Source organism: Sinocyclocheilus grahami, unplaced genomic scaffold (assembly GCF_001515645.1).
Source record: "Sinocyclocheilus grahami isolate Dianchi unplaced genomic scaffold, SAMN03320097.WGS_v1.1 scaffold254.1, whole genome shotgun sequence".
In the NCBI taxonomy this organism is placed as follows: domain Eukaryota; kingdom Metazoa; phylum Chordata; class Actinopteri; order Cypriniformes; family Cyprinidae; genus Sinocyclocheilus; species Sinocyclocheilus grahami.
Genome location: NW_015505433.1, coordinates 865,571 through 874,409, shown reverse-complemented (window position 1 = coordinate 874,409; position 8,839 = coordinate 865,571). Strand labels below are relative to the sequence as shown.

Here is an 8,839-nt window from a genome sequence, read left to right as displayed (position 1 = left end):
AGAGCATTCAAATGCTTTCTCGCACTGTTCCACAGCAACACACTTGTCCAAACTAAGCACACATTTTAAAACGAATGAAATCAGTAATAATGGCATTTATTGATTGGTATCCTAGCATTCATTTAGCGTTGTAATATACATGCATGTTCTGTAAAGCTGCAGTGAAACGATATGTATTGTGAAAAGCGCTGTACAAATAAATATGAAAATGAATATTTGCGTAGATATACATGACCCATCAATGCAAGTGAAATGTCCATTAAAAACCTCCCCGGACATCTTGGCGACAAACCATGATAAGTACTTAAGTGACTTTGTCTTGCTTCAGTTTAACCAAACATAAGACTGATGTCATCCATTGTACGAACAAATGATCCCAATCTTTCCGTTAAGAAGTTCATTGCATCTAGACTGCGATATGCATTTAGCGCCATCTCTCGTGTACACGCACGTACGCAGCATCAATCAGAGCCGTCCGGAAGACTACTTTTACATTTCTTTGTAAGTTTACGCCTCAGTCATATTTAAAGGGTAATTCCAATAACCGTTCATTTAAAAAAAATGTAATACCGCAACTGTTGCGTTTTCGCTAGACTTAAAAAGTACACAATTGTTTTGACAGATCTGAGATTTAAAAATGGCGCTACCGGAAATGCTTCAGGACCAGAGTCATATTTAAAGGGTAATTCCAATACCCGTTTATTAAAAAAAAAAATGTAATAACGCAACTGTTGCGTTTTCGCTAGACTTAAAAAGTACACGATTGTTTTGACAGATCTGAGATTTAAAACTGGCGCTACCGGAAATGCTTCCGGACCAGACATGCGCAGTAGCGTTCCAACGCCTTTGTTATTGTTTACGTCTTTGAAATGGTCATTTAAACTGAATGAAAACAAATACTTAAAATAAATAAAAACTAAATTAAGAAAAGCAATAAAAAAAACCCACGTCTGTAAACAAGTACAAATAATTACAAATTATTCAAAGAATAGATTTAAGGCTTTAAAGTAATTTACCGGGTTTTTTTGCTTTGTTATTTCTTGTTCCTTTTAACGTATACAAGTAGTGACCTATTTCTATTCTGAAATGAGTCAAATTAGTTTTTTTCACTGCCCATTTACATTTGTGAATAAAGAATTTTCCATATATAATGAGTAAATTCACAATATATCAAATCTTGAAGTCAACAGTATACTCATAAAAAAATAAAACATCCTTTTCTTTGAGTTGCAACTACTTAAATAATTAATATCATCCGTCTCCCGGTTGGCTGCGTCATCACGTTTACGTCACTACGTTAACGCTCCTCGCACGAGCGCACGTTTAAATAGAGATCCATTTATTTAATTACATTTTAAATCTATTTATCCATTTATTAAATATCAAATCTAATTATTATAATATATAATAAAAACAATAATAATATAATAAATATTATATATAAATACCATATCTATTTATCTCTTTTAAATCTATTTAACTTAATGTAAATATTAATTTTATTATTATAATAATATGTAATAAATAATAATATAATAAATATTACATAGTATGATTAAATATTTGTTAAATCTTTTATCTATTACATGTAGGTCTATTTATCTCTTTAAATCTATTTAACTTAATTTAATTAATCTATTTTATTTTAAATCTATTTAATTTAATTAATTATATTTAATTAATAGATCTAATTACATCACACATAGATGAAAACTGCATGTCTCTGTCAATGTCCCAAGGAAACATACCACTCATAAAAAAAGTTAAATGGTCACATTTTAAACATTTAAATATTACACTATTTTAACACCTAAATGTTTCATAAAAATAGACGTGATGATTAATTATTTTTTTTAAATCAGAACTCACAGGATTGCTGTCATGTTTATTTGTTGTTTAGTTTATAGAACAAAAGTTTAAATGTTCTTACATCGATTTCCTGAACCTGTTCTGCACGTTGTACAGACGTTCAAATTTTGAACTGCATTTCTACGTCCAAGGGACGTCGTAGTCAGACGATTGTCCGAGGAGGAGAGCCACCAGGGCTTTATTTACATTGTATTCCCGCAGAGCTGACTCACAAATATATAAATTATTTAGAGTTGCCAGCAGTGTGGTCAGCGCTGAAACATTTTCTGAGCTTCATCAAAGGTCAGTATGTTTTAGTGAAAACATAAAATTCATCAGTCGACTGGGGGGCACATGCTCCCTTCAACTGCATCAGTTGGCGAAGAGGCTGATCGTGTGGAATGACACAAGGCTTTTATCCTTCAGGGCAAGTCACGTTCCGAAGATTTTAAACAGAGGAGCAGATTTATTGTCCAGGGAAAACCCTCTGTATAGGGAGTGGAAACTCCATCCCCAGGTAGTGAACCAGATATGGCAGGGGTACGTTCAGGCTGCCGTAGATCTCTTTGCTTCACAAGAAAACATTCAGTGTCCTCTGTATTTCTCTCTAGCAAATAAAAATGCACCACGGGTTGTGGATGCTCTAGCCCACCCATGGCCATGGACGTCCTTCTTTACACATTCCCTCCTCTAAGCTTAATTTCCCCCAGTGAGGGAACAGGGTCTGTCATTAATATTGATAGCTCCACACTGGCCATTCAGACATTGGGTGGCTGAGATTCAACTGCTGTCAGGCCAGCCGTGGCCCCTCCCTCCACAGAGGGATCTCCTGTCTCAGGGCTTCCTCAATGGAGGGATCTCCTGTCTCAGGGTTTCCTCAATGGAGGGATCTCCTGTCTCAGGGTTTCCTCAATGGAGGGATCTCCTGTCTCAGGGTTTCCTCCATGGAGGGATCTCCTGTCTCAGGGTTTCCTCCATGGAGGGATCTCCTGTCTCAGGGTTTCCTCCATGGAGGGATCTCCTGTCTCAGGGTTTCCTCCATGGAGGGATCTCCTGTCTCAGGGTTTCCTCCATGGAGGGATCTCCTGTCTCATGCTTTCCTCCACGGTGCTGACGGTGCTGCTCATAGCTTTAGTAACAGCCAAGCGTGCGAGTGACTAACATGCTTTGTCTGTAGTCCGTCTTATTTTCAGTTCGCTCCAGGGCTCACTAAGGTTTCCTTTCGTGCTAACCCTGCTTTTGTGCCTAAGGTAGTGCGCTCAGCATATAGGTGCCCATCTACTGAACTGGCAGCTTTTCACCCTTCTCTGTTCTCTTTTCCGGGGGAGCAGAAGTTGAATTCAATATGTCCAGTACGGGCTCTTCATATGTATGTGAAAAGGACAGCAGGTTTCAGGACTCATGACCAGCTGTTTGTGTCTCGGTCTACACCTCACAAATGAAGCCGTTGTCTCGTCAATGGTAGTCTCATTGGATCATAGAGGCTATATCTTTAGCTTATATTTGCAAGGGTCTTCAACTGCTTAAGGGCTTGTAAGCCCACTCCATGTGGGGTATGGCTACATTGTGGGCCTTACTCAGGGGAGTTTCTTTTAAGTGAAGTGACATGTGGCCAAGTATGGTTACCCATACTAGGAATTAGTGCTCTGCATTTAACCCATCCTAAGTGCACACACACAGCAGTGAACACACACCCGGAGCAGTGGGCAGCCATTTATGCTGCGGCACCCGGGGAGCAGTTGGGGGATCGGTGCCTTGCTCAAGGGCACCTCAGTCGTAGTATTGAAGGTGGAAGAGAGCGCTGTACATTCACTCCCCCCACCTACAATTCCTGCCGGACCGGAGACTCGAACTCGCAACCTTTGGGTTACGAGTCCGACTCTCTAACCATTAGGCCCCGACTTCTGTTCAAGATTGTAACAAAGTTTGTAGATCGGGAAGAAGGAGGCGGGAAATGGTGAACATTTAAACACAAAACTTTAATAAACAAATGAACAAACACAAAACGAACGTAAAAGCGGCAGCCACTCACAGACGACTGGCACATAAAACATAATAAACCAACAACATAAAATCCAGGCCTGGTCCTCTCTACTCCTCTCTACTCCTCATTTTATCCTTCCGTAGCTCCTCCGTGGGACTCGGGGCGCAGGTGTCGCTCATTATCATTTACTCCACCAGTCTCACTCCATTCCCACGGCTCTCGGCCCCGCCCCACTCGTCACAAATATATTTATTCAGCGGCAAGTTGGGCTACGCCACATACTATTGTGCAGTTCTGTAGACTGGACTTGTATGAGCCATCCTTAGCACATGCAGTGCTGGTAGGTCTGTACCCATTTAATTTTTATGGGTGATAGCAGTGATATGGGTGCAATCTGGGAGTGATCTATATCTGCCATAGTGAAACACTGAGCAAAGTTAAAAAAAGAACGATGGATTACTTAACGTAAACCCAGGTTCTTTGATAACAGAGTGAGAGAGGTGTTTCACCCGCACTTCCATCCTTGCACAGGTACGGGAAGAAATCTCTTTATAATGACTTTGGCAGGGGTCGACCTGACCGATATAGGTGGGGCGGAGCCTGGTCACAGGTCGACCTGTCTGTCAAAGACAGATGTGGTGTCATAGGAGCTTCCGCAGTTGGTCACGCTTAAAACTATTCCCATAATGAAACACCTCACTCTGTTATCAAAGAACTGAGTTTACGTTAAATAACCCATCGATTTGTTAGTTACTTGAGTTGTAGCTGGCAATTGAGATGCTTTAATTGAGATGTGTTTGCTTTTGGTACAGACGGCAGACTTTGACAGAAAGCTTATTGGGACCAGGAATGAATTGCTAGAAATGGTGAGACATACCAGGGTTCAGGACAATAATGTCTTCTCGTTTTTTTTGTGTGAAAAATGTTTTACCTGCATTTTCTTTCTTAGCATTCTGAGCAGGGTCGTCACGTGACACAGACTAACATGAAAACTGACACCGAAGTGGCTGGCCGGAAGACTATGCTGGAGTCACATAAACTGGATACTATCAAATATCTGGCAGGTAAAAATGTCAAGATCTCACATTTGCAATTTGACAAAGAAAAGTACTGTACATCTGTTGGACTATGCAAACAGTCCAAGTTCTGTTTTTTCTTTTTTTTCTTCCTGAAGTCGGAAGTGAGGCTGAAAATTATTATTGACCTTAATCATTAAATGAAGTTCCAAAAATGAGGCTAAAAGTACAAAACACTCAAATAACACTAGTCATGGCCAGTGGTAGACTGGATACTTTAAGGAAATCTATTATGTTAAAATAATGCTAATTATTATGGTCATGCATCTTCACTGCTGCTGTAGCAGTTTCAAATTATATAAAAGTAGTATGTTTGCATGATATCTATGTGATGTTTGTATATTTAATGTTTATACTATTTATCACGTTTACACACGTTTGCTTTCCCAAACACTATATGGAATATTTTGTTAATTTTACTTGTTTGCACACTTGAGTTCAGAATATCAGTAACTTAAATTGATATTTGAGTATATTGAGATTTTTTCCACCACTGTTCTCAGTAAATATACAGTATTTACACACGGCCACAGAATGTCCTTGTTCTCATAATCATACAGATTCAGAAGTCAAGATGAACTTTTACTGATAGATTAATTTATGAAGTCATTCAAGAAAAAGTTATTAAGAGGCCGCTTCAGTATTTATTTTGATTCATGCTTTATTTTTGTAAATCTTCTAGGTTCAGTATTCACGTGTCTCACAGTCATACTTGGATTCTATCGGATATGGATGTAAACATCAGCAGACATTGTTCTTCCTGAGAAAACGTATCATCAGCCTCGGGTTATAAAAAGAGCTGTGATATTCATATCTCCTGTGGGAACAAATGTTCATTCCTGCATTATTATTTCAAGTTCTGTTAGGAAAATAAATCATATTTACATACCTATATAGTACCTACATAGTGCAGCATCTTGCATTAGTTCATGACGTTCATGCTTATTAAAATCAGTGTTAACAGCTGAATGAAGCCCAAGACAATACAGTACACAAATATACCAAAGAAGGTGCAAAGTATGTTAGATTCATGCAACTAAATACATACACTTTTTTTTTTAAACACACAGCCATTTTTTAAAAACACACCCTATTAACTTTGCATTTGTTTATGTTGTGCATCAGATCGTTTCACATTATTAAATGTAATGTAATGATGCAGTTTAAATACACTGCATGTTTAAACAATGTCACAAGTAATCGTGCTGTTGTAATGAATATCGGCACAGCTGTGACAAAGCTCTGCCAAACTGTTGACAAATAAAGTGCCTTGTGTTGTTTTGGTAGTGATTTAAGGATTAGAGAACATGTATTTGTCAAAATTATTTCATTACATGTTGAAAACATGATGAGAGGTGAGGACTTAAAATGCACAAATGTGCAAAAAAAGTGTGTATATTTTTATTGTAATACGGCGCTGATTAAATGCAAGACAGTTATTCTGTTTAATAGAACGTTCGTCTTGAATTATTGTATTTTCTTTGTGCACATTCTTTGTGAGGTCGAATGTGAACCCAAGAGTGAGCATCTCTGTTAGATAAGGTGAATAAAATACAAAACCAGACATTGTGATTATGCTGTGGAGCATTTAAAACTTCTCCTGTATCAGCTTTACAGGATGAAATGAATGAGATGCCACTGGAGCTTCACAGGTTGAAGCTGAAACTGGTATATTGGGCTACTGTAAAATGGCATTCAGAAATACTTCCAGTTAAAAAAGTATTAGAAAACTGTTGGGAACATGAATACATAAATATAAATAGTTTTGGATGGAAAGCAATTAATGAGGCACATCAAATTGGAATAAGTAATTGTGATGTTTGCAATGCTGTTGTGTTGCCAGTAACACCTCCATGGTTATTCCCAATGCCTGCAGTTGACTTTCAGGTTTTAGTGAGTATAAATGATAAAAACAGACAAGAATCTAAAGATTCAATAGTACAGAAATATTTAGATCAGAAATATATATCAGTAACTTGTATATATACAGATGGATCTAAATATCCTGAAACAGGATGCACAGCAGCAGCAATATATGTTCCAAGGTTCAGGTATAGAATAGCAAAAAGAACATCTCATCACCTATCAGTTTATACAACAGAAATGATTGCCTCTTCAGTGGGTTGAAGACATTAATATACCTGAAGTAGTCATATGTTCAGACTCTTTTTTTAGTACTATCAAGTTTAAAGAGTGGTAAATCTTCAACTAGACAAGACATGTTATCAGACATTTTACAAAGTTTGTTCAGAATACAAACAAAAACCATTATCTCTTTTGTATGGATACCTGCACATATAGGAATAGAAGGTAATGAAGTGGTGGATCAAATAGCGAAAAAAAACATTAAAACATATATGTTCCAAGGTTCAGGTATAGAATAGCAAAAAGAACATCTCATCACCTATCAGTTTATACAACAGAAATGATTGCCTCTTCAGTGGGTTGAAGACATTAATATACCTGAAGTAGTCATATGTTCAGACTCTTTTTTTAGTACTATCAAGTTTAAAGAGTGGTAAATCTTCAACTAGACAAGACATGTTATCAGACATTTTACAAAGTTTGTTCAGAATCCAAACAAAAACCATTATCTCTTTTGTATGGATACCTGCACATATAGGGATAGAAGGTAATGAAGTGGTGGATCAAATAGCGAAAAAACATTAAAACATCCAGACATAGAATTTAATGTTCCACTGAGTAAATTAGAAATAAAAGGGCTAATTAAAAAAGCATTAAAAGCATTATGGCAAAAAAATGGGAATGGTGAGAATAAAGGACGGCATTTAATAATATTCAAAAAAACAGTTGGAAATGAGAGGAGAATTTTTGGGAATAGAAAGGAAGACAGCATAATATCTATAATATAATAATATAAGATTATTTATAATAGGAAAATATGAGTCTGGACTTTGTGTTAAATGTGATCTTCTTGAAACAGTTGAACATATTTTAATAAAATGTAAAGGATATGACAACGAAAGTACAACTTACAGAAGCACTTCATATAGAAATAAATCAGGTCTCACTTCAGAAATTGTTAAATAAAGATGTGACTATAGAAATGTTTCACATATTATTTAAGTATCTCAAAGATACAGAGTTAATAAACAGGATTTAAAGAATCACTACTAATTATTTTTTTTTTACCTTTACCGTCAATGCTCCACACTCCATCCTAGTAGGGGGCGGTAAATGCACCTAAAGCTGGTTTGCCAACCGCCATAAAACGTCAAAGAAGAAGAACCTCAAGAGTGTCAAGTTGCTACTAGCAGTTTCTCCAGGACACTAGAGGGCAGAATGATGAACGTAAATCATAGGGGCTGAACGATGAAGAAGAGTCAGCAGCGTTCCGCAAGCTCACGTGGAACCTAACAAGTAATGTGTATCTTTGCTTTGTCTTGGAAAGTTTTTCATTCATAAATGTAGATGGTTTAAATCTAAACCCAACTTTAACCAGTGGATGAATGAGGTTAAAATGTTGTGCAAATCTTTAGAATTGGTTAAAAACAAGAAAGCTCTCAAATTAATTTCGTTTTTGAGGCATGTATAAACTAAGGTAAAAAGGTTTTGGTTTGTTTTATTTGTTCTATTTCTCTCTTTTCTTCTTTATTATTGGTTTATTGTGATCTTGTTTATCACTGGGTATGCTCAACCTAAGGCTGGTCACGCGTTGTTAGATTATGTGATGCGTTTATGTACCTTGTTTGTTTGTTGTAAATGGAAGCAATACAAAAAAAAGTAATGTGTATCTGTGTTTTGGTATGTTGCGCTTTGTTGCGGTCAATTATAATATGTAATTTGGCTGCACGCATATTCAGTTCTCTTTTTAATTTAACTATAAGTCAACAAATTTTAGCTGCTTCAAGATCAGAATCAGAATGAGCTTTATTGCCAGGTATGTTTTCCCATACGAGGAATTTGTTTT

At 36.9% G+C, this 8,839-nt stretch overlaps 1 protein-coding gene across 1 annotated transcript in view; it reads left to right on the top strand.

Annotated features, from left to right (window-relative positions):
• The first annotated feature begins 8,179 nt into the window (after positions 1-8,179).
• The window catches only part of LOC107598700 (diphthamide biosynthesis protein 2-like), a 6,879-nt gene continuing 6,219 nt past the window's right edge, over positions 8,180-8,839 (top strand). Inside the window, exon 1 of the mRNA XM_016290093.1 lies at positions 8,180-8,289. The gene's annotated coding sequence lies outside the window, so the exon portion shown is untranslated. The remainder of the gene's footprint in view (positions 8,290-8,839) is intronic.